Here is a 24,103-nt window from a genome sequence, read left to right as displayed (position 1 = left end):
GCAATCTGCCAAGATCCCAAAGTAAATAAGCAGCCAAGCTGGGATTTGAATCTGGTTCTCATTGGTATCTACAGCCAAGGCTCTTTCTACTTTGTTGTCTCCTCAGGAATTATTAATACCAGTTGGTGAACAAATAGACTCACGTGATTTTGTGGTCATTATCCTAGTGTCCTAATAGAAACTGTCACTGATGAAATTAACCTGTTAATAGAATCTTTTCGCTGTGACATTCTAACAGTTATTAACTATGCTTTTTTTTTTTTTGGAAAAATCACAATTTATCCAAATTATGGGCCCAATTTGTCCTCAACTATTTAAAATTAACCCTCCAATAATAATATGCTAAATAGCCTTGCAGAAAGAGATTAAGACTAACTCATGCCTTATTCTCATTTCTGCATAGAACTTGATTCAGGAGAACTTGATTCTAGGAGTGGTTAGTCAATAATTTTAAAAGTTTAATTTGACTTTATATAAGAACCTAGTAATTTTGGTAATAACCCTTATTTAATTACTTAGAGCTTTATGATTTGTTATTTTGTATAATTTGAGAAAATAATACTCAATTCTGTTTGCCTAGGTATAGCATCTTCTTTAAAGAAAGACATCTACTGTGTTTCTAGAATAATCTGTTAATAACAATTATATTAAAGGCATGTAAAAGTAAATAACTAAATAAAATTAGGTAAATTCTTCCTTCAAACCTAATAAAATATCTTATATGCATTACTGGTAAAGAGCAGGCTGAATTGTGTTCTTTACGATTCATTCAAGATAAAGTAGTGAGTGGTTTTAATTAAATCTTCCATTTTTCACTTACCTGTCTCATGCTCATATAGGGTAATTCATATATAGAAATCATTTGTCCTATCATTTCTTATTTCCTCCACTTTTTATAATAAATTTAATTATTATTGTCAGATATATTAAATTGGAAAACATAATTTACATGCACATTCTTACAATAAATATTTAGGTCAATGTTATTTTAATATTCTATACCTATCCTGATGTCAAGGGCATTCAGGTAGAGGCAATTACTAGTAAAAACCTGCATTAATGTTATTTATGCTTTTATGTTTTTAATAGAATAGTAGTAAATAATATTACCACACATTCAGGCAAAAGAAGTTATAATAAACCCAGAAAGAAACATATACGGTGTCACAAATGACCTCTGTTGCTAATATCTTTGCTTCAAGATGCTGTGAGTCAAAGGATTGTTTGGCTTTATATGGGGGTTAGCAAATGGCAGTGAAAAATGGAGCACCTCATGAAAGACTCTCTTCAAGAAAGCATCAAATACTGAATCTAGCCATTGGAAATTAACCCATATTTTAGAAATGGAATGGTATCATAGATTTCTTTAATTAACCTAGGAAAGGTGAATTTATTGTAATTATATTCATCAGCAGCAAACTCAAAAAGTAGTGCAAAGCACTATAGTGGTTATTATGTTATATATTATTTTATTAATAACTATATAGAGTTAAGGAATATTTGTAAGGAATAGCTAGACATTCATTCATTTATAACTCATCTCAATATTAACTGAGGATTACTCTATATATTGCACAAGGGTACAAAATTAAAAAGACATGTTCTACTCTTAAGTAGCTAATCCTAGAAGTCTTTCAATTTACTGAAAATAGATTATGAACATCAATAAGAATTATGACAAATATCTATGATGCAAGTTTTCTGTAATAATTCATTGAAGACAGAGATTACATTCTAATTGAAAAAAAGTGAATATAGGAAAACAAAAGTTTTGTTGATGAAAAAAATCTGAGAGTGGATGCTAGTATTTGAAAAGAATATGTCATAAAAGAATAAATAACATGGATGGGTGGTGTGACAAGGAGAAAGAGATAGGGACATTGATTCACACAAACTCTTTTCTAGAGTCTGCTCTGTCTTCTACTAGTTATGAGATAAGAGATGAGTCATTCACATTGTCAAATCTTAGGTTTCTTGGCTGTATACAGCAGAGAATCCATAATGCCCATCCTGTGTAACGACTTCATAGAAAATGTATGAAACAATCTAGCACCGAGGCTGGTACATAACAGTTATTCAATATAATTAGTTTCCTTTTCTTCTAAAATTAAGAAAGTGGGAAAATGTCACAGGTACAGGATTATAAGGAGTATCCAGTTCAGGACAGCACCATAAGGAATAAAATGTAAAGTGGGCTGGGACCCGAGCTTGGAGGAGTTTAAATAATAGGCTGACATTTGGATTTTATCTAAACAAAATGAGGATCGACTGAATAATCTTGATGAAAAACTCAGGTAATCTGGCGGCACTGTCTGTCCCAGGATAAATCATAGATTAAGTGTCTGAAAGCCAATAGATGGTTTGGGAAACTGCTGTCCATTATTGAGGTAATGGGATCCCAGCAGAAACAGCACTTCTTGAGGACATCTGAAATAAATGTCTAGTTTGCGAACGGCAAATACATTTAAAGGGGCCTTAAACTATGTTTTCTAGTATCTAAGATGGGGTTTCCTACTCTCTCTTTTTCAAAACCCTTTAATACATAACAGAGAATGTTGAGGAATTTGTCTGTGGATGATGAAAACCACATCTACAAGTCAAGATAAAAATTTTTCCTGTTTTTTCTGAGCTATTCTCTTTTAATCCCCTTTCCTTACAGAGGGGAATTTTGATTTGAATCCAATATGAGTAGAATTTTACTTCTCAGAATGTCTCTTTTTTTCCGTCATTCCCACAACTGGTTGCATATTCTTCATAAGCCCTATGAATGTATGGTTTGTTTGTTTTTTTCCACCAAATTTCATGTTAGTGTTGGTCAGTCGGGCCCATGGCCTTGTTCACACATATCTTCCACTAATGTAGGCATAACAACTAGTCTTTGACCATTCTGTTAAACAATTCTGGAAAGAGGAATGAAGTTACTGTATTCAATAGACACTGCAATATCTAACAATGTCTTAGTTCTTTATAGATATATATAGGGACAACTTTCCGAGTGCAGTGATTTTGTCTGTGGTCTCTGTTACTTGTTACCGTTTTTTAAATCCCCACATATGGGATATAACAGACTCTGAGGCTATTCTACTAATCTTTTCTGCTGTTGATCTTGTACAATATTATAATTTCTAGAACTTCTGAAGTCCCTGTGCAAATATTATCTAATTTTAAGATTCTGATGGCCATTACCTAAGTATTCTCTTTAAGAACCAGACTGGACTGAGATGGAAATGCTTCTAGGAGTTTAAAAACAAGATCATTTTGAGACTTAAAACTAAAAATTTAAAGTCAGTATTCATGATTATGAAAATCTTAGAGTATTAGAAAATGTTTCTGTGGAACTTCAACACTCAAGATATTTTGTTTCAGTCTGTTTCATCAGAGGAACCAGAAAAATATTATTTATGATAACACATAGGTTACTTAAAAGTAAAAGAATTCATATATTCTGAGAAATTATTCATCAAATCTTCAAATGGTATGCAAATATTATTCATAAGAAATAATTTTTTCACTTTTTAGGTATTTTAATTGAAATTTATATAAATTAATATTCACAGATGTGTTAAAACGTATTCTGGAACATCATAACCTGGAATTTATTTCAACTTTTAAAATCATAGTAGAGAGAAAGCAAGTATTTGAAGGTTTTCTAAACCAATTTTCATGATTTTTAAGTGCAAACTATGCAATTAGATGTTAAGTGTGATTAAAGAAGCAATGCACTTGAGGATGTTTGCAATATCAGTAAAGAGTTATGGTGTTTTTTAACATTAAGGCATTTTCGCACATCTAACATATTTTCTCTGAAAATGTGATGAAACATTTAAATACTTCATTTAGTAGTTATTGGATAACTTTAGATAGCTTTGAAAGTAAATGTCTATAGATATTCTGGTTCTGAGCTAAGAGTTTCTGATGGAATAGTGTACTTTCTGGAGAAAACATCAAATAATATAATTAAGTTGATTGATAAACACAAAAAATTAGTTAGCATTTAATATGTTTACAGTCATAGTCTAAAAATAAGAATAAATTATATATCACATGACATTCATAAAGTTTCATTTTATAATTTTCAAGTTTTCATTCTCATCAAAGATTAAAAGAAAAAACTTTGTTATTAAGTATGTAAGGTGTAATAAGTATTTTCAAATAGCATCATTGGTGGTAGAATAATTGAGAGAAATAAACTTTGATAATTATTTTAAAAATTTCAGTACAATCTATGGTAAATAAAAACTAGAGCCAAATATATCAAAAATAATTAATGCTGATTGAAATATCACTCAAAATTTAGAAATTATTTATATTCCCAAGATTTCGGAATTTGAGTACAATAAATCACCTTCTCTGGATAAATTGAATTTCTATATTTTAAGAGATATACTTTCTAAAATAAATGAAAAATAAGCTACATTAAACAATGTACTCATTATAAAAAGGATAAAGTGGCTATTTATAACAAATGGATAGCTGTAGAATTGCATTTTATCTCCTTTAAGTTTAAAAAATACAAGAGGAATGAAATCTAGAAATATATTTCTGTAGATGTGATGTTAATATAAACAATGTAATTGGTGAAGGAAGATTATAGAGGAATCACAGAGGACTTTTTTGTCAATTATTCTAATTAACAATATTTACTATTTGTTTCTAGGTTATAAAAATATTCACTATAAGTAAAAAAGAAATTATTCTTTTGACTTCGCCCCTAGGTTTCCTTTAATAGAATATTTTGAACAACTTAAAAGGCAATTTAAACATCTATTTTTTGTTTGGTTATGTGTTTCCTCCAGAAGAACTAAAAAAATGTATTATGAAAAGAGAGATATTATATTAGATAGTCTCCTTTTCCCATTTATTTTAAAGTAATTGCAAGATCAAAAGCCATGTCTATCATATGTTTCTTAACAGACTAAAGGGAGATCCAATTACAAACGTATACGTCTTCAACACACATAGCCTGCCTGCATATTTAATTCAGGTGGACTTTCAAAAAGAAACATCTCTTTGGTTTTGTTAAATCCACAGTACATTTCAGATGAGCAAATAATTTTTAAATATTTTAGGGTTATTTCTTGGCCTTTGTTTTTTGTTTATTTGTTTACAACTCTAGCTGTATATATAGAACATCTGATGTTATAAATGTGAAATTTATTGGATAAGTGATCATTTGTACATTTGCAGATACATAGGTTAATTAAGAATATGAGAACAAAGTACCAATATGTTTATAAAACACCATTTATAATAAATACTAGAACTCATTTATTTAACATTTGTCAATCCAAATGTATAAGTCTCTGCAGAGTATACTGGAGCAAGTTTATTTGGTTTAGTATTTCTTTCTCAATCTCTGTAAAGGGGATGATGGACTTTGATTGAGAACATAGATCAAACTACATTTTGAGCACTAGCTTGGTTTTCCATATTACTGAATTTTAAACTTTTGTTCAGGATTTTGGTATATAAAGATTAAAATTGCAGATGTGAATAAAACACAAAAACATATGTCATGTTTAAGTACTCCCATAGAAAAAGGTGGATACATGTACGCTGACATTTATATATAATATATGAATGCGTATTTATGTGTATATATATATAATAGTAAATCTACTTATTTCATTTTCTTCCTCATATATACACAAATCTAGTCATATTTTCTTTTTAAATATTTTAGCCATGCTTTATTGGTAGTGCTAATCACTTTTTCACTATTTTAAAATGAAATAATTTCACCAATATATTGTACATTAATATAACGTAGCTCTAAGAACTAAAATGACTAGGTAATAAGCCAAGACTGTAAATTTACTTATAAAACTAGGATGAAAAAGGACTCTGCCAGGTATAGAAATATTATCTTAGTTACATAAAAATGTGCTAAGGTCACATGTACTAAATGTTCATAATTAAATAAAATTCATTAACAAATTCAAAATGAATTAACCATGAAACAAATTTGCCTCTTAGGATTCACAATTTTAAAAAATAAGACTATTTAAATATTAAATTAAAATATTTTAAAAAGTTAATCATTTTAACTTTAAGATAATTTAAAAATTTCAGTGCACTTGCAATTATTCACAAATCGCCTGAATATATTTAGAAGATATTTTTCAAAAATGAGTAGTACATTAGTATCAAGTAAAGTACAAGTGTCTAACTGTCCTTATTAAGGCCCTGACTTTCTATTCTCAAATGTCTAATAAATGTTATTAATATTACTATGGAAAAATCACTTCAAAATAAAGAGGAAATAATGAAAGCCTCCTCTTAGCTTCTGTATCAGTGAAAAATTATCTTTGGTAAAAATAATCAAAGTTGTGGATTTTCAGTTTAGTGGGGTTGGGATTATCATTTTAAGTATCAAAATACTTAAAATTCCAAAGCTTATTTTTGTTATAATTAGCCAAAGTTCAAGAAAGTTACATCAAAACAATTCCTGCTTTGTTTCTAGTATCTCTGAACCCTATCAAATATAATAAAATAGAATTTCATGAATGAAATTTTTAAAAGCAATAAACCAATGCAAAATTAAACTAATAGGGAATTGCTCTCTAATCAAGATACAACATTCAAAAGGCAAAAATTAAGATATTAATAAATTAGATTTAAAATATTTATGTACATTATAAGCCATAAAAGTACCCAAAACTAAATGACAAAGAGGACTCATAGTTGCAACACATTATAAAAGCTAATCTCTCTAATATATTAAGAGCTTATACAATTTAAGAAGCAAAAGACAGCCAATCCAATTAAGAAAAAGCATAGATCCTGAAAAGATAATTTACAGGAAAAAAAAAATTCAGTCTCATTCACAAAAAGAAAATGGATGTTAAAAGTACAATGAAAGTTTTTAAAACAAAAATTAGATACTCATTTAGTCTGCAATTTTTTTGTCACATCTCATCAAAGTATTTCCTTTTATTTCTGCCCAGATCCAATCCTAGAGAATGCAAGTAGGAACTCTATTCCTCCTATAACTCATCCATCTCCCAGACAATGTACAGTGACGAGAAAAGTGGGAATTTCTGGAGTATTGTGTGTCTGTTCTAGTTTCTTTTAGTTGCTGAGTACAAGATCTCTATGAATTTGAAACCATAAGAAACTTACAAATGTAGAGGAATACATTTCCTTTGGCCTTAGCTTTAGCTGTTCATCTCCTACATAGAATATACACTACAATCGGTTCCATCTATATTGATGAAAAACATCAGTTTAAAACTCATCTTGTTTATTTATTCAGCTAATACATATTGGGAGCTGTTAGGAGTTGAATTGTTTTCCCTCCGAAAAAGATATATTGAAGTCTTAACCCCCAGGACCCAAGAGAATGTGACCTTATTTGAAAATAGGGTTGTTGCAGATATAATTAGTTAAGATGAGGACATACTGGAGTAGAGTGGCCCTCTAATACAATATGATTGGTGTCTTTTTAAGAAGATGACCAAGTGAAGACCAAGAGACATAGGAAGAATACCATGTGAAGGTAAAGGACTAGAGTGATGCATCTACCAGCCAAAGAACACCTTGGGTTCTCAGAAGCTAGAAAAGGCAAGGAGAGATCCTCCCCTTGAGACTTCTGAGGAAGCATGGCCCTTCTAACACCTTGACTTTGGACTTCTAGCTTCCAGAATTGTGTGTGTGTGGGGGGGGGAATATTGTTTTTAGAAAAAAACCTTAAAAAGCACATTCAAATATCATTTGTCACTTTTCGAACTGGGAAAAAATTCAAAGATTTGATAACGTCCTGTCCTCTATTACACAGGCCATAGGGAAACAAGTGAAAATGCCAAATGGAACAATTTTCATGGTTGGTAATTAGAGTTTATTTATAAAAATTACAGATGTAACTTTTTCTTTACCTGGGAATTGTACTCCTTGAAATTTATCCGACAGTGTACCATCATACATTTGAAATAACATAGGTTATTCATTGTAATATCAAAAGTCTGGAAACAACCCTCAGCAGTAAGAACAAGTTAAATAAACTGTTATATAATAACAGCCTCCATTCTAGAAGATATAGGAAAAAATCTATCTGTAGAGTTTGCTATCCTGAGTATAAGGCAAATACAAGAAGGAAATAAATAAAACAATGTTCAAAAATTAAAGACCTATAATTGTAGTCTCAGCTTTGAAATTATTATGATAAATTATTGCCCTAAGTAAGATCTTAAGCTAACAAAGGGCCAGGGCAAAAGGCTTTCTTTCCTGGTGTATCAACTCTCAACATAATAACATTTACAATTTATTAATTTTTTTTTTAGACTTTAAGGTGTAGCTGAGGCAGAAGGTATACATTGCTATTCCCTGAAGTAATTTATGATCTCTTCTTCACTTCTTTCCTTAGGTTTACTTTTAATTAAAATGTAATCTTTACATCTGGAAAATGTGTCAGTATGAAAATAATTTTCGAGAATTGATGTGAAGAAAAATACGACAGTAAGTCTAAAAACATAAGTTTAGTTAACTTTTCAAAGACTTAGAAGTAAATGCCCGCATATAATTCTCTTAAATCAACCAGAATCCACTTCAGAACAAGTCTGTAGCCCTGTGAGTAGCCCTTATCACTTAGCTATCAGCATATTCTTCTCTCTTCGTACTGTCCACATTCACACAAAAGTATTTTTGGTCGGTTTCAACTTTTAAGCTCCAGGAGCACTGATCTGATTAAGTATTTATAGAATGGTTTGTCACTTATATTATATGTCAAAATGACTAGGTGGATTTTTAATTATGTCAGTAGAAAAAATTGGAAAAATCTATGTGGAATATGGTCTAAACTAAATTTCAAATTGATCACTACATAAAAAATACCTATTATAAAGCTTATTACTATTAGTTATGTTTAAAATGTCTATTTTAAATCTAACCCTATTAAAAGTTATCTGAATTCAATCATCAGAACAGTATATCTGACCAATTTGTGTCCACATGGTTACTATTTACACCTGAATTATCATTATGAAAACTTAATTGGGTTAATAAATATAATTCCTAATTATTTAGCTATGATTATGAGATGTTAACAATGTTATTCACTTTTGAATAAACACATATATTCTATTTGTAGAAAAGAAATATTTGGTAAAAAAAAAAAATGGGATGAACATAGAATCGAAAGAGTGAACTAATGAAAAAAGAAGAGTTCTCATGCTAAGAATAAAAACACTTTTCAGGTAATTTACACTAAAAATGTCCACAGGGAGAGGTTACTCATTTAAACTGAAAACTTTTTATCTCTTCGTGGAGCAGGAAGAGAAGCAACTTAAGCACTTTTTGAAACTTTCTCTACAATAATGATAATAATCTTAAATAATATAATTCTTTTCACTAAACGTGATCCTAAAACACTTAAGCATGGGTAATTGATGACACTTTCTCAACAAGAATAACTCTCGGGATCTATTATTACGGCACTAGCACCAAAATGCTAAAACTACAAAAATTTCTAGAGGTTATTATACAGCAGAGGAAGAAAAATATTGACTATTCCTGGATATAATTGCAGTTCTCAGGTAACTGAAGCACTGTTATTTAATTATTCAAACAAGCTCCTTGACTTTGATCAGAATTATATAAAAAGTCACTAGTTTCAGTTTTCAAATGATATATTACAAACATCCATTTACCTGTCAAAGAAGAGGAGTAGAGGAAGGAAGACAAATTCATTCAACATATGAGGTTCTTCTTCATTTTTTCCCTAACTTATCTTTCTGGTTTTATCCCTTTTCACTTTGCCCAATTAACTACATTTCCAGCTAGTTTTTTTGTTGTTGTTGTTTCTTGGTTTGTTTTTGGATGCTACACTCAAATACGCCAGGCCTTTCCATTTCACCATGTGTTGCATATAATATTGCCTCACTCTTACTCAGTTGATCACTGACAGAATTTCTTACTCATCCACTGGGATATAATTTAAACATCACCTCTTCTATGAAATCATCTCCACCTTCTGCGGGCAGAGTAGACGCTCCATTTTCTAGACTCCTACAGCATGTCGTGTGTACCACGATAATAGCACTTATTGTACTACTGGTTTCTCACACTCTACTGTGAGGTCTTCAAAGCAGAGAGTCTAATATCTCTGTATTTTAACACTTAACACAGTGCCTGCCACTCATTTTTTGATGAGTTGAAAAGTCCTAGAAGTATGAATCAAGTAGACCCTAGTGTGGAACCCTGCTTGAAATACATAAGCTCTGTCACTTCAGCTGCATTGATTATTTAATTAAGTCTCAGTTTCCTTATTTTTAGGATGAGCATTACAATATCAACCTTTTTGAGGTTCTGTAGGATATAAGTGAGTTCTTTATATCATGGAGCATAATACCTGGCGTGTTGTAAACATCCAGTAAATAACTACTGCAAAGGATGCACAAATATTGAAAGAGAGACAAGGATGATCACATATTTCTGAAACATATAAAGGGTTGAAAGGGGTCAAAGTAGATGATGGGAAAGGGAATCTCACTGTGAGAAGCATAACAAGAGGTTTAGAGCGGTTAAAGAGCCAGTAGAAATATAGGGATTCTAATAGTGGAAAGGAATTGTTTGGCACAATAATGGGAGGCTTTCTCTAGCAGTGTGGAGACTTCCCCCTGTGTTGAGCATGGATGGCAACCAGCAAAGTGACTTTAACAGAAAGTCAACAATAGTGATGATTTAAAAAAAAAAAAAAAAAGCATTAATAAACTGCACGGTGGTAGTTAAGAAAGCAAGTGAAGAAGTCAAAGTTATGGATGATGAGGCATGAAAATAAGGCAGGCTGTGCCAGATAAAAGAATTAAGAAAGAGAGAAGGCTCAGGGGCTTGGAGTTAGATCAAGAAAATATTTAATAAAGTGTAGGAGTAAGATAAATGTTAGAAAAGGTCAGTGTGGTCAAGAACTAGAAATCCAAAGTTTGATTTCTCAGAGGTAGAACAGTTTTCATTAAATATAAGACAAATCTTTTTTTTTTTTCAGGTGTATAGCATAATGGTTAGACATTTATATACCATAGAAAGTGACCCCCTCGATTAGTCTCAATCAGTCTAGCACCCACCTGGCACTACACATCGTTATTACAACATCATTGACTATATCCCCTATGCTGTACTTTACGTCCTTGGGACTGTTTTGCAACTACCGATTTGTACTACTTAATCCTTTCATCTTCTTCAACCAGTCCTCCACCACCACCAGCCACCCCACCCCTGCCCCTGATCTAGCAATTGCCAGTTCGTTCTCTGTATATTTGAGTCTGTTTTGTTTTTACTTATTTTCATTGGTTTTATTTATTCTTTCATTTATTTTGTTCTTTAGAGTCCACATATATGTGAGATCATATGGTATTTGTCTTTCCCTGTCTGACTTATTTCACTTAGCATAATACCCTCTAGGTCTACCCATGTTGTCGCAAATGGTAAGATTTATATCATCTTCTTTATCCAATTGTATATTGGTGGGCACTTAGGTCGCTTCTATATATTGGCTATAATAAATAGTTCTGCAGTGAACACAGGGGTTACATATATCTTTTCGAACTAACGTTTTGTGGTTTTTTTGGATAAATACTCAGAAATGCAATTGCTGGGTCATACGGTAGTTCAATTTTTAATTTTTTAACTTCCAAACTTTTCCATAGTGGCTGCACCAAGTTCACTGTGGTCATAGACTAGATATCTAGAGTTTAATTTCTTAGAGGTAGAACAGTTTTTATTAAATATGAGAAATCTTTCTTACCTAAGGACATGCAAAGTGCAATGTGCTTACTGTCTTCTAAGCCTAGCAAAATCAAATCCAAATGACCTCAAATCTTAACTTTATTTTGCACTTCCCTAAAGTTCCAATATTTATTAAGCTTCTGAGACACAAAATACAGTATTTTATATTATTCATTCTTATAATCTCCTAAGAATATCCACTTCCCCCATCATATAGAGAGTTAGACATGTTAAGTCAGATTTGTGTCAATGTCATAAGAGATAATCTCGCACTTGACACCCTGGTTGCATAGTTACTGTAGTGCAGACATAGGCTTATTTGTGATGGTGCAAAAGGACCCCTATCCAGACTCCGCTTTACAAAAGGATTGGTTGTCCCAGCATCTGAGAGTGCTGCGGACAGACTGCTTTCTGCAATCCTACTCTTCAGAGATTTCCTCAGCTGCATAACACCATTTCACCCAAGTCTACACCCCTTTCCACGGTGATCCACATCTAATGACTGTTGGAAGCCAACTCAGGACAGCTTTTATGGGTCATTTTAGCTCTAGAGTTACCAACAGAATCAGACGAGGCTGTTTCAAGCTTGAGTCACAGCCTGATTTCCTTCTGTCCAATCTCGCCGTCTCTCCTAGCTTCTCAGCTATTGATTCCAAGGATCCTTCCAAAAAATATTTACATGCGCAATTCTGTCTCAGAGAATCTTTCTTGGGGAATCCAACCTGTAAATAAGCCACTTGAAAATAAACTAAGAAATCATTTTCTTTTAGAAAAATTTTGTAGGCTTTTCAGAAATAGCTGTGGCATTAAACCATTAAATATGGAATACCTACGAATGTAGCTGAGGATTTTTGTTTATTCGTATTTACTATCTATCTTCTTTAGGCTAGGAACTAGAGTCGTGGCCAAGACAGACATGAAACCTTACATCAGAAATTTATTGTATTTATAGAAGTGGCTAAAGCCACATAAAAATAAAAATAATAATAATTCAGGTATAGGATTTCATTACTTTTTATATAGGTAAATTACTTAAAGAATTTTTTTTTTTTACTTTTGCACAATCTCAAGCTTTATGAATTAACTGAAAGCAAAAACAATACAATCCAAGACTGAAATACTATAGATATTATGAAGGATGTGGAAGTCATATAATCTGTTTAAACATATCCAGTTTATGAACAATTTATTGCTAACTGAGTTCTAGTTTCTCTTATTGTTTTTTTGAGGAAAATTTCTCTTTTCTTTATATATACCTAGGAAGTAGTTTAAGTTATAGCCTGAGGAAATTTAGCTCATCATAAATTTGTCAAAGACTATGAATAATTCAAGTAAAACAGGCATTTAAAATGTATAGTATCTTTTCTGGTACAACTTTTCATAAACTAAGGTAACGATCTGTCTTAAAGTTGTAGGCAATGGCTAAAAAACAATTAATCAAACCACTAGGAAAATCTGCATTGTGAGAGGCATTGTGATGACTGCTAAGGATTATTTAGTATAACCATGAAAGTATAAAAGGTGAGATCACTGAGAAGTCTAGGATTGTAAAATAAGTAAAAAGAAAAGACTTGAAAAAAAAGACATATTTGGGGGTAAAAGTCACTAAATTTATAATAATAAAAAAATTAATAAAAGAAAATATATTAGGTGGAAATAGAAAAACATATGGTTGAGCTATCACAGTAATTGAGTACCTTGGAAACCTTGGTCTACAGAAAGAACAGTAAATACAAATCTAAAACATTAAGAATAAGGAGAGAAATAAAACTCTAAGAGACACTGAAACGGCTGAAAACATAGTAACTAGAAGGATTTACAATAATGTTAGGAAAACACTACTATTGTTCAACATTGTTCTAAAGGCTCCAGACAATGCTAGAAGACAAGAAAAAGATATAAGAAATTTAAATATTAGGACATAAGAAATAAAATAACATTAGTCATACATGGCATTTTTTTTTAACCAAGAGAAAAATATTAGAAATAAAAGACTAGATATAATATAAACATGAACAGCCAGGAATGTTTATTTGTGTCAACAATATCCAATTAAAAATATAAATAAGAGAAATAATATTCTAATTACAATAAGAACAAAAACTACAAAATACCTAGAAGTAACTGCAGTAAGAAAAAGCAATCATATTCTAAGAAAATTATAAAGCTAAAGTAGAGCTAAATGAGAAATTTCAATGTTATAAAGACTCAGGTTTGCCCTAAATTAAACTACATCTTTAAATCAATATTAAATAAGATACCACTTGGGAAAGAAAGAGATATTAATGCAGAAATCAAAAATTTCACCAGTGGGGGAAAAAAAATGGTTTTTAATGTTTTGACTAGTAATGAGAACAATGACAACATGCTTGCTATATCAAACATCTAAATGTGCTATAAAAAGAAAGTAAATTAAAGTGTTTTATTTTATTTTCTGATGTAGGAATAGACAGGTCAACAGAGCAGAACAGAGGTTTCTAAATAAGATAAATATATTGTGGTAATTTAGTTACAAAGCAGTTATAAATCTATACTGGTGACTTGATTTAATTTTTTCTTTTTAAAGAAAGAAACAACACAAATAGAAACATTTATATTAACTCACTTTTCTCAAAGTTTCAAGTGGTGCCAATATCCAATCTGTAGAAACTCCTAATAAATCTCTATATTCTCTTCTTTTTAGCACCCTGAAAGTCCTAGAAACCTCTCTGCTACCTCTAAAGAACTTGCTTTAAGTTCTAGCTCTGCAATCTTAGTCTTCTAATGCTTGTTAGTTTGTCTGTCTGTCTCTGAGCTGTCACCTCTTAAAATGTCCTTTCTCCTGCATATGCAGTAACTAGAGAATGCAGTTCTTTGTTAACTTGAATAAGTTGAAAGATATTCCAACTTTTTAGGATTAAACTCCCATATATTAATGCATTATCATCTATGGCATATGATTAGGGAATGATGCTTGTTTAATCAGTCAAGACAACAAAAACAAAGTCTCAAAGATTACTATCAAATCTTTGATACTAATCCCTGAATTTAATTAGGATATTTATCATATTTTAATTAATATTTTTGCATTTTGAATACTTATTTATAATCAGAATATAATAAAATAAATGATTCATTTGTACACTATCTGTTAACATTCTTTTCAATCTCCATATATACAACTATTTGGTAGAATAATACTTTCCATCCTTTAAATACAGTTTTCTGGTAATGGATTGTGTTAATTTTGAGGGTTAAAGAATTTTTGTAATATAACAAAATAGTAATTCAAAGAAAGTTATTATAGAGTAATGGTTACATTCTCATTTTCAAAGCAAACTGACTGTATTATATAATATTACAGAAAAAATCCACAATTCAAATTTCTCTTTTTACATATTCATCTTCATTAGAACTATACTCAGTTAAAATCTAAATTATCAAAATGGTAAGAAGACTAAGGCATTATTTAACAATCGCTTAAATTTTTGTTTTTTGACCTTTAATGTACTTAGTAAAATTGTCATTTAAAAATTGATCAATTGCTAAATTAATTTCATCAGTGGATATTACAATACAAAGAGTCCAACTTTTTAGGATTAAATGGAATCTACCCAAATAGAAAATTTAGCTCTTCTTATAATGTTATCATTTGATGAGACGATCTCATATTTCATTAATGTTAGATCATAATCAGAATGTTATAAAACCAGGGAAAGAGTCATTCAACTATAGTAGCAGTTTTGTATGCCTGTGGGAAATTGGAGGAATCTTTATATAGAGCCGTCTGACGGCCCCTGGAAGCCTCTAGTTTGTAGGTATAGCATTAGTGCTGCCAGCATGCTCACTACTAGCCTTTGTATTAAGAATACTGACTACCAAGAAAGACTAGAGTGCTAGACTATGCATCTCTCAGTGTTCCCCTACTGTTCTCCAATCCCTTACAAAAGGATTGATGCTTCTATAATCTCTTATATCAAAATTCTAGACAAGTACACTACAGCTAAATCATTCGCTTTACGTTCCAAGGACCTTTCTGGCAGGATGGCAAGGCTTGGACTAGAAAAGATTAAGCCTGGAAATGGGAAGATCAGAGAGAGTTCAAACAGAACATTTTTTTACAACGTGGTGTTGGAATGAAAAAGAGAGGTAAATTGGAGACACTTGGGTCATGGAGGATGGTGTCATCATTCATTAATATGGGACACAGAAAAAGAAGTCAAGTTTAGGAGTGAAGAATAGGTCATTTGGGGGCATGTTGAAATGATGGCCTAGGAATCCCCCATGTTGTTTTAATTAGTAAGCAGTTAGATATTCTGATCTAAAATTCAGAAGCAAAGTCTAGGACAAACATCTGGGAAATCTATTTTATTTTTCATCTTAGACTGAAATATTTTTACCATAAGCACCATGTTTATTTTTCTTGTATAGCCTCAGGTTAATTTTACTTATGTTTTATTTATTTTTAAAATTCTCCTAGTAAAGTGAAAATTTGCACTTATACAAAAATACATCACGTACTAATAAAAGAGAAACTGGACATTCTTTCCCACTCAGTTGGTGTTAACTACTATTTTTTAGATTACTCATGTTCTCTAAGGCTGTAGTGAACTTCTGCTATCCAAATATTTTATTGCAATACATAACAGATTCTAAGGCCCAAATTTTATTATTTCTCACAAAAGGTATTCAACAATTTGGACATTATAACCTGGCAGAAAGAGAGATTTCTTGAGTCAAGTCATAAATTTGAATCCAGTCTCATAACATACCAGCTGTGAAAATTTGTGCAATTTATCTTCCTTCTTAGAATTTCAGCTTCTTCATTGTAGAAAACTTATTTTCTAGATTGTTATAAGATTATACAAGGTAAGATACTCAAAGACCTTGGCACTGGTCCTAATATGCTGTCATCATTCAAATAGCGATGACTTAGAATAGTCCCTTGGGCAGTCTAAGCAAAGGTATTGACCCCTAAATTTCCCTTAAGATTATATTATCGAAACAACACTGGAATTTAAGAATAGACATTAAACTATACATCTACACTTTAATGGAATTACAAATCCTCTGATAATAAATAAAAATCATGATTAGATATGTATATATGTGCACTTTTTCTGAACAAAAATTCCATAGCTTTCATCGCTTTTTTTTCCAAAGGAATCTCTAAACTAAAAAAATAAAAATAAAAATAAATAAGTACATGAACCCCTGCTTTAAGCACTTTTTAATTCTGCCTACAAAGAAAATATCATAAAAATATAAAAAACTTGACCGACCATGCTAATTTCAGTTCTGTTCAGTCCTTTGTTAAGGAAATAATTTTTGAGTTATCAGACTCACAAAATATAATTATTTGTTCTTTTTTTTCCCCAACTCTCAAACAAAAAAATTTGATGTGTTAACATTTAGATTTATTTTTTCAAGAGTCATGCAGTTGTGAAATGTCTTCTTTCACCTTGGTGATCTTTATAATGCCATAATCTATAAAAACAATGGGCATCATAACTATTTCTGGTGATAGTAAAACTAGGGTTAGCAGGGCCACTGCCAACTTCCATTCTTAGACATGATATTGGGCATATTATTTCCTATGAAGTTTTTTCTTATATTTAAATCAAAGAGGATAACTCAGCTAAATTGGTTTCAATATTTTAAAAATTTAACCTCTGAGGATACTCAAAGAAGAACTTCATTTTTAACTGTAATCTAGCAGCTAGATATTTTCTTAGTTCTTTCTCCAGTGACTACCTTAGGGAGAATGGTAAACTGCCATTTCTTAATATAGATGTTTCTGGTCTTGTTTATGTGTATGGATGACAGGACCATATGCTTAAAGAGCCCTCTCATTCTCAATGAGCAATAATTAATTTTTGAAAGACATCTAATGCTATTACTTATGAGGAAAGATTTCTCCAAAATATTTTGAAGTTATTATATGGATGAAATTAGAGGGTACATATTCTTTCATTATACTTTAACAAAACCTATTTAAAAAAAAAGTTCAAAAAATGCTTATGCAATTTTCAGATTTATATTCCTTACAGGACTTCTAGTTTAGTATGACAGGTCAAGTACAAGCATTTTCTCTGATCCTTCCCAAAATTCCATTAAAACAAGAGTGAAGACAGTGAAAAGATACAAGTCCAAAAGACAAAGAGAATGATAGAGAAGATAATAACAAGTAAAAAAAGTAAGAGAAAAAGAAAATCAAAGAAATGATGGTAGGAAAACTACGAGAGAAAAATTAGAAGTGCCCACAAGAGGGATGCAAAGAATCTAAAAGCCAATTAATTCAGCAGAAACTAAAAAGGTTATAAAAACTAGAGACATTTAATACCGTGCATGGTGAAGGTAAAGGATGGTACTGAAAATAGGATAATAGTTAAAATCTACATGAAGAAGAATTAGATATTCTTATATTCTCCTTATTCATGGTAGCATGTGACTGTTCCGCCTAGCAAGAAACTAGATATTTTTAAATGGAGAAACTGAACCCAAAAAGTGTTACATTTTGAGGCACCAGGTACAGTAGAGACTGGATGAGAGGAAGTTTCCACCCCCCCCCCCTTAGGTCTACATAGTGAACAAAATTACTTGCAATTATCTACGAATGTTTGTGTTCCCCAATATTCATATGTTGAAATATTAATCCCTAATGCAATATTAGGTATTAGGTGTGGGCCCTTTGATAGGTGATTAGGTCATGAGGGCAGAGCTGTCATGAATAAAATTAGTGCCCTTGTAAGAAACTTTGGAGAGATCCCCATATGAGGACACAAGAAAACAGCTGTCTCTGAACAGGGACCAGGTCTCATCGGACAACAAACTGGCCAGTGCCTTGATCTTAGACTTTTCAGTCTCTGAAATTGTGGGAAATACATTTCTGATGTTTATAAGCCACTCAGTCTATGGTATTATGTTATAAAAACTCAAATGAGTTAAGACACCAGATATTTGTGGAAAACCTTTAGTTCCATAACCAGCGCCTGTTCAAACACACAGAAAGAAGAACCGAGAAGGAAGAAACGATTTAGGAAATAGAAGAAAACATTAAAAAAGATTAGTACCCTAAGACAAATGAGAAAATATATTACATTCTTCCACATGAACAGTGTGTATTTAAAAAAATAATGGTGAGACACAAACAAAAAAAATTAATATTGTAACTATGTTATGTGGCATTTAAAATAAAAGAACTTGGAAGAACAAGTCAAGAAAATCTTAAGAACTTTCAAAAAATTCTTTTGTAAATTTTCAAAAAAAAATTACCCTTACCATGCACTCTTTTTCTGGAAAACTATTAGAGTAAGGATATTATGTCAATTATCAATTTACTACCTCTCATCTACAAATGTACCTTTCCATGTATCCTCTGTGATAAATAACAGTTTATTTCCCCTTTTAAAGTGAATATAATATTAAACTTTTAAGTTGGGGCAGCTGGAGAGACACTGCAAGAGGAAAAGGTTTCCTGCAATTTCTAGCATACATTAGGAGGGATGGGATGTGCAGGTGTTGGGGTGTGTGGGGCGAAGTCAGTAGCATGGACGTGAGGACATTCAATCGAGCCAACCTAGCCATGGACCTAAGACCCAGTTGGTCTTCCATGACTTTGAAGCCTTGGGGATGATAATAACTTTTCCATAGTCTCCTTGACATGAAAACCAGAGTTCTGCACTGACTACCTGCTCTGTAGGCTCCCTGTCCATATAGATGCTCGGACTCTCCCAGCAAGTACCCATATAGCCTGCACTCATTGCTCTGCTTGGACTCCATTAGCAAGGCCCCATTCAGCCTGCATGCAGCCATCTGTCTGTACTCCCTTGGCACACAGCTGTCTGCATCACACACTGAGTAGTCATTCCTTCTGCAAGTCTTTCCTCATACCATGCCCATATGCAGACTCCCATCTCAAGTCCACTCATGCCACAAGTTGCTGACCACCTGCTCCCCAGCTCGCTCTCTAGAGGATGTCAAAATCCAGAGCAGCACCAGCCTCACTAAACAAGGGAATTTCTCTACTAACCAGTGGCCAAACCACGTCTTCTGAAACAAAGTCTGAATCCCTCCAAGTTTATCCTTCCTTGGGTACTTTCCTTTATTCCTAGGGTACTGTACAGAGTTCCTTATAGCTTATAGTTACTCTTTTTATCATATTTAGTAATTCTTTATATTAAATTATAAAATGAAATACTAAACCAAGAAGGAGGAAGATATGATATCCAGGAGCTAAAGGATCTAAGTGAGCTAGGAAGCAAAGGGAGAGTCGAGATGATGAAGAGGAGAGGACACAGGATTATAGCTGGGTTGTGGAATCTACCAGTTCATATTGGAACATGAGAGTAGAATTCTTAAGAAAAGAGAGAGAGAGAAAGAGAAAAAAAAGAAACATAGTTTTGCTGAAGTATTTGACGTTGAGAAAAATAAAATTATTTTCATAAGGAAAGAATTAGGTATAAGGATATAAAATGCTTAGAAAAAATTATCTTGGTGAAATAATTATCAACAGTCAGAAAACCTTCACTGTAATAATTCTGAAAAAAAAATGGTTTATCAATATAATTTTAATGATGATGCAAGTATATAGAAAATGAGTGACAAAAAGGATATAAGAATGCTGAATCTTTATTTTCCATGTTAGAAAGTCAAAATATTATATCTAAAACTGATACACCAAGAAATGGAAATATAAGCATATTTTTTTAAAAAAATATGGTGGTAACTAACAGGAGAAACAGCTAACAAAGTTATCTTGAGAAAGCAAGATCCAGGTGGGCAGTTAGTAGGGAAAGAGGCTATTTTATTTTTATTATAAGCTTGTAGTGCTATGTACTTTATATATATATATATATATATATATATATATAGTGAATATATATTTATATATTTATATAGATATTCTATATCTATATAAATTTCTATCTATGTAAAAATCTGAGGAAGAAATCTCATTAAAACTTTCCCTTACAGAAAGAAAAGTAAATAATAACAGCAAAAGAGAAAAGAAGAAGAAAAAAAATGGAAGAAAAAAGAAAAAAATGAGGCTATGAATGAGGCATTTGAAGAAAAGGGCTCTATCCTCTCATTGGATCCAGGGATAGGCATACTACTAAAATAGGCCCATTTTTTCCTAAATCCTGGTCTCTGGACTAGGTGCTCCTGGGGTACTTCACACAATTTGAGTAGAAGCTGAGACGAGGAAAGTCTCTCTGTGGAACCTTAAAGCCTTTAACTTCCTCATCCCTGGTCTTTCCTGAGTCGTAACTGTATTCTTGCTGTTCGGCTCCCACCAGACTGCCATGATTGTTCGAGTGGGTGCATTTAATTTACTTTTTCTATTGAAGTATTACTGAGTCTCATGTTTATAAAGAAACTCTGCTTCCTCAAACTACCTGTTAGTTTATAACATTTTATGTTTCTCCTTGACAAACTGCAGATTGAGTCTCATAGTCTAATACATAGGTCAATTAATGTTGCAATGGCAAATTAAAAAAATGCCAGTTATCAGGAATAAAATGGCAATATAGTATTACTCTCGATAGAGCTTTATATAGTAATTCACACCCTGAGAGAAAGAAACATGATTTGAGGGTTAATTTATGTGCTCATAGTGGGTCATGGGCTTTCTCTAAACCTTAATCCCGCTTTTAACAGTTTTTGGTTATTTGTTTCATATAACTCTCTAACTGGTGAAACTTATTTTGTTCTTATTTACAAGTATATTTTATCTTGAAATTAGGCCACTATTTCCTATCAAATACCGACATGTTCCTAAAGGTAAGCACTTTTGAGAAGGAGAAACACAAATGATAAATATCACTTAGTAATCTGCCAAGGTCCCTTGTCCCTGAATACTTTATGCTCTAATGCTGATTTGTAAGTCAAATAGTTTAGGTTTATGCCAGTGTTCCCATTCAGCCTTATCAACTTCACAGCACAAAAAGACCTTGTAGTGCAATATCTCATCACCAAAAGGACAGTTAGATAACATAAGATCATGCTTCAAAAATGGCTTGGCTGGCAAAAGCATATTTTTAAGCATACTGCTTGGTTGACTTAAATATCAGAACTGTCTTTCATCAAGTCTTGATTGGCTGACTATTAACCTTGAACTAACGGTGGCCTGTTAGGAATGCATTTCATTTAAGGCGCTGAAAATAATATCTTGTATTATTAACAGAGATTCCTTAAAACCTTCATTTACTATCCACACAATAAGAACCTGGCATATATATTACCCTTTAGAAATTGAAACATCACTGTATCTATTTGAATTGCTAATAGTAATAGGAGACATGCAGAGAAAATTCTTCAATAATAGGAAGTTCTTAAGCATAGGCTTTCATTTTCTTATTGTGAAAAGTTGGCATTAATTATGCAAGTCTCCAGGTCTCAGTGCTAAAGTATACTTTAAAGCTGGATGGTTTTTGTTGCTTTATTACCATGATAAACGGGAGACAACTTATTCAACATACTTGGATCACAGTTAACTAATTTTTACATAAACTGTTTCTATTTTCCTTTTCTGTTATTGTTTTAAGAAGTTCAAGCTAATCAAACTCTAAATTTAAACAGAGAAAATAATTCATTGATTAAAAATGGGCAATGACACATGAGCCTTATAATGAGATAAATATTAAATTTCCTGGAAAAATGTTCTGTACTTCATTCATATTAGGAAGTGGTGTTTTGTTCTACCCATGAAAAGAAAACTATGGAAAAGAAGATTATGGAAAAGAAGGCTATGGAAAAACATCTGGAGATGGGAGTCTTTTCAGACTTTATCGTAATTTCATGTGAACAACATTAGGAAAATATAAGAATTCTCACCCACTACTATCTCGCTGCAACATACACCCTATTGTAGTTCTAACTGCCTGAAGTTAACCAAAGTCTTGGTACATGTCCTAGAATTGATTTCCTCTTAAGAGATCTACAGTCATTGGAATTGATTTCATTATTTCCAGTTTGTTCGTAGCTCAAAAATGTGCCATCCTGAAAGAAATATCACTCAAAAGATTGAAAATTGATTGAGGCTATTTTCCTATGATATCCCGAGTTCACATGATTTAACAGATAATGGATATTTTCATACTAATAATTATTAATGTATTACTATATTTATTCCTGCCAGAATCACAAAAATGTTATTTTATATCTATATAATAATTTACAGATGATAAAATATAATTTTTAGCATTCTCAAAAACACTTGATTAGCCACCTTTTATTACTTCTCGTTGTAAAAACAAATTAGTGGGGTTGCCCACTGGGCTTCCACATAGTAGAGAGTAGAACTAAAATTTAGACCAAGATCTAAATTAAGATTCTAAATTCAGTATTTCCTTTACATTAAGGTTTCTTAATTAGTATTTACAAAATTATCATTAAAATATCAAAATAAAAAAAAGTATTGTTCTTTTAAAAGAGTCTTAATGAAGTCATCTATAAGTTTAAATTCATAATTTTAGATGCAGATAGTGGTAGTAGGTTCCTCTGGACAAGAGATAAAACATTAAATTGATAACAATTCTGTTCACTTCAGGAGCAGTGGAAAGACTTTAAGACTTTTTAGGAAAGTCTTTTAATTTATTTTCAGTTAGAAAGGTCTGCCAGTATGATTACATCTAAACTGTTAATAAATATCTTAATACTCATTTGTAAATAGGAATGCTATTTAACAGTTATAAATGTCCGTGAAGTACTTAAGAACAGATTTACTGTATTAAAAAAAATTACTAAAGAGATATGTAGATATTATCAGATAATATAACCCAAATGAGGAGGAAAAAAATGTTGTTTTGAAATGGCACTGTTTTTTTTTTTCTATAGGCAGTTACTTTCCATGACAATTAGATTACCAAGTAGAAGAGTTGATTTATGTTCAATGAATCTGTTGATATTATCCATAGCTCTCACAAATATAAAGCTAAACTAAAAATATTGTCGCAGACAGTATTTGGGTATTTTATATTCACAGTGAGAAAAAGAACAGAGCTTTTAGAAACATTTATATCTATAACCCAATAATAAAGGGGAAAATTAATGACACTCTTTTGGGTGAGTATTTAAAACCAGAAATTCTTAATAAATTAACCCCAGACGGAATAATTACATTAAAATAGAAACAAGTTCTTGCTTTTAAATAAGGTAGAAATAGAATATTAATAAATATTTTTAAATAAATATATTTGAAGCAAGAGCTTTCAACATTTAAAATAAGTGCTGATGTTCCAACATTTGAGAACTGTATTAAACTTTAATATCATACTTTGAGGAAGTTAATGTTAAATAAGTTACAGAAAAATTGTTTCATATTCATCTATCCTCTCCTTACTTAAAGCAGATTCCAAACAATAAACAAACACCACACACACATAAGATAGTTAAAAAATATGTA

The 24,103-nt window shown here is 31.5% G+C and overlaps 1 protein-coding gene across 6 annotated transcripts in view; it reads right to left on the bottom strand.

Annotated features, from left to right (window-relative positions):
- Nucleotides 1-24,103, bottom strand: part of ERBB4 (erb-b2 receptor tyrosine kinase 4) — a 944,884-nt gene that overhangs the window by 167,927 nt on the left and 752,854 nt on the right. The window lies entirely within an intron of this gene.

Source organism: Rousettus aegyptiacus, unplaced genomic scaffold (assembly GCF_014176215.1).
Source record: "Rousettus aegyptiacus isolate mRouAeg1 unplaced genomic scaffold, mRouAeg1.p scaffold_m13_p_2, whole genome shotgun sequence".
In the NCBI taxonomy this organism is placed as follows: domain Eukaryota; kingdom Metazoa; phylum Chordata; class Mammalia; order Chiroptera; family Pteropodidae; genus Rousettus; species Rousettus aegyptiacus.
Note: the sequence above shows the minus strand (reverse complement) of the source record. Positions and strands in the feature narration are given on the sequence as shown.